General features: G+C 55.9%; 1 long non-coding RNA gene across 1 annotated transcript; it reads left to right on the top strand.

Annotated features, from left to right (window-relative positions):
• Window positions 1-229: 229 nt before the first annotated feature.
• On the top strand, window positions 230-2,062 carry LOC134427865 (uncharacterized). The gene is made up of 3 exons (XR_010030251.1): window positions 230-324; window positions 601-657; window positions 942-2,062. It is a non-coding gene; the product is annotated as an uncharacterized LOC134427865 (long non-coding RNA).
• The last annotated feature ends 1,305 nt before the right edge of the window (window positions 2,063-3,367 follow it).

The raw sequence follows: 3,367 nt of genomic DNA, 5'->3' as shown, positions 1-3,367 counted from the left end.
CGGGTGCCCATGGAGCCCCGGCCCGGCGGGGCTGCGGGCCGGCACCGCGGCTCCCCGGGCAGCAGCCGGCACTCTGCCCCCTCCCTTCGGGAGCCCTTGGCCAGCGGCTGCTGGCCGCGCCTCAGGGCTGTGCGGGCAGGCCAGGCCGGCGATGGGCGCAGGCAGCGCCCAGCCCAGGAGCTGAGCCCGTGCCAACCCTTCCCTCCTGTTGCTCTCTCCAGCTGGCAGAGGACAGGAGCCGAGAGGCCGAGCACCTGTGACGGGCACTGCTCTACCTGGATAGCCCACAGGAGCCCCTGCGAGCGGCGGCCGTCAGGATCATGGGTGAGTCCCGAGCCCGGGCTCCTCCCCGGCCCGCCGCAGCTCGGCCCCGGCCCCGCCTGCTGCCCCGGCAGCGCCTGCCCGGCCCGGCGCCGTGGAGCCCCGCCTGGCCTGGGCGCTGCTGCTGCCGCCCTCTGGCAGCCGTGCCCTGGGGCGGCAGCGTGCGGCAAGGGCCCGGGCTGAGCCCTGCCTGGCCAGCAGCCCGTGTGGCCACAGCGCCGGCAGCGCCGCTGGCAGGGAGCTGTGCCGCTGGGGCCGTGACAGGCTCTGTGTTCACAGGCATGGCCGGGATGGTCACGATGGGCTGGAAGGAAGAGCTCCAGCTCCTCAATGAGGGTGAGTGCGGGCAGCGGGCTGACAGCGGGGGCTGCCACTGGGGGAAGTGCAAGTCCTGCCCTGGCTGCGACAGGCTTCTTTCCCTGTGTGGACAAGCACAGAGAGATCTCAGGGACAGGACCTGTGTGGGGGACATTTGTGGCCAGCACCTTCTGGCTGATCCCATTGTCTCCTGCTGCCTCCTGTCCATGGCAAGATGTGGGGGGTATGGCCATGGCAGGAAGGCCTCCTTGGCTACGTGCAGATCCAGGCTCTGACTGTGCCTCTGCTCATCTCTCTTCCAGCCCTTCAAGGCCTGAGAAGAGATGACAGCCCTCCCCAAATGAACATAGTCATTCAGCAGAGAATCATTGAGAGATCTGCAGAACTACGTTTATCTGGTGGCTCAGAAGAACCATTGCTCCTTAAAGTCCTAAAAACACCATGGAAGAGGAGATCAACTTGAGAGGCCAGAAGAGACAGAAGAGACCAGCTGGAGCTTCGGGCACAGCTGATGATTGGCACAGCTGAGCCTATGGGAAGCTCCAATAGCTCCTGCCTTCTCCCTGCCTGTTGACAACTCCGTGCCTCCCCCCAGCCCTCAGACCCTGCCCGTCCCCTTTCTTCCCTCCCCACTCCTCCCTTTGCTTCACCTTCCATTAATAAACAGTTTGGCTTCTTCACTTTGCCTGCATCCCTGTGGAGCTGAAGCACATCTGGGGCCCTGGGACACACTGGCCCCTGCTGCCATTCTCTCCCACAGACCCAGAGGAACGAGGGCAGGTCAGGCTGGAAAGGTCCCTGTGCTGAAGGTGCAGCTCCACAGCACTGTGCAGTTCCACAATCTTGTTGAGCACACTAAAGGCCAGCAGAGGGACAAGGAGCCTGTGTGTCAGGACCAAAGTCGTGTCTAAGGCCCTGCCATATTTGGTCCACTGTTGTGCACGTCAACAAGATCATGAAGAGAAGACAATGAAGGAAACTTTATGGTTTAACTGGTGGGAATTTGACTGTAACTGGAAAAACTCCACCCCAGAAGAGGAGATGTCAGGCCTGGTTATGGGCTGGAGGGATGAAAAGGACAAAATGCCCATCCTTTTGATGCAGGGGATGCCCTGAATGTGGGTGGCCAGCCTGCTCCTCCCACTGGAGCACCATGCTGAGATACCCTGAGAGCAGCCCAGTGCTCCTTGCTCCTCTCTGCTGACCCATGAGCATTTGTCTGCTTTCGGGATGGCCTGGCTGTGTCAGGGCTGCTCCGTGGACACGAGACAGCTGGTCCTGACCCACTGGGTCCCAGAAGTGCCTGGCAGCAGCCCTGCATCTACATCAGGATGCTGGCCAAGAGAGGCCCCGGAAGCTGGGGCGGCTGATTTGAAGCTTTTGCAGATACACACAGGGGATGGCCAGCAGTGTTCCCTCAGGATTCAGCAGTCCTGAGGGGTCTCCCTAATTCAAAGAAATCAGCAGACAAATGCATTGCCTTGTAAAAGCCCTTTTATTGAGCTAGCAGGAAGGCAGGGGGTCTGCACTCCACTAAAATGCTTCTCTGCCACATGCAAATTTCAGTGGGTTGATGTAGGAATTATCTCAAAATTACAATCCATCTTTTCTCTTCTGAGGTGATTTTAATAGGCAGCAGGTTAGAAATACATTCTGTCAGATTCCTGTACTTGAATCTAATGTCCAGTGCTGGTCAGGAGTAGTCTCCATGCCCTAGAGGAGTCAGTAGTCAATGTCCAATGACAGGCAAGGACATTGTTCCCTTGGTGCAACAGCAGGATAGGGGAGAACATCTTTGGCAGAAATATGAAGAAAAGTTTCAATAAAATATCCACAAGAATGCAGAAGAAGGCGTACTTGGCTGATAAGTAACTAACCAATAGTGAGCTCACCTTTGCAATATGTATGAGCCTCATTAACACCAACATAAAGATGTGTACCTATCAATAAAGTTTGAGATTTGCTGATCACTCATATTGCGTGCTGCATTTCTCCCGCAACAACATGGTGACCCCAACGACGTGATATCGGTAACGGCGACCACGGGGGATCGGTGAAGGAGTTCGGGTCCTGTCGCAGCAAGGACGCTGAAAAAGCACCGCTGAAAACGGGGGAGGTGCCACTCCCTGAGTGACTTCAAAGGAAAGCCCAGCCGATACGTGCTGCCTCGACCTTGTGGGGCTGCAACAGCGCTGATGTTTAAAATGGAAAGGCAAGCAGCATATGATTTATTTACTTGCTTTTTAAAAAAGCAACAGGTTAAGGGCATAGATTTGCAGAAAGAGCTTCATGGGTTATTAATTTACGGGTATGCACAGGGATTTTTTCAAAATCCTCATACAGTCCATAAATTAAGTGAGTAGCAAAAGTTTGGAGATAAACTGTGGGAGGTGGTTTTAGGTGATGATAAAACTGCAAAGAAGTTAGGAAAGTTATGGCGAGTGGTGCATAATAAGTTAGTACAATATCAGGTAGAAAAGAAGGCTGAACAGCAAGCTACTGCGGCTCATGGTAAGAATAAAAGTTATGGGGAATTGTCAGATTTGCCCATTACCCCCTGCCACATCCACAGTTATCTTGCCACCAACATCGGCTCCTGCTTCAAGCAGCAACTCACCCCCCATAACAGCACCATCCGCACCGCCTGTGCCCTGGCCAGACCCTCCACTCCCTCTCCTAGCAATGAGCCGATCCCTGGGGCAGAGAGGGACCTAGCGGGGGCCATTGC

The sequence above is a fragment of the Melospiza melodia genome, chromosome 21, assembly GCF_035770615.1.
Source record: "Melospiza melodia melodia isolate bMelMel2 chromosome 21, bMelMel2.pri, whole genome shotgun sequence".
Lineage (NCBI taxonomy): Eukaryota > Metazoa > Chordata > Aves > Passeriformes > Passerellidae > Melospiza > Melospiza melodia.
The sequence above is the reverse complement of the archived record's forward strand: the minus strand, read 5'-3'. Positions and strand labels throughout refer to the sequence as shown.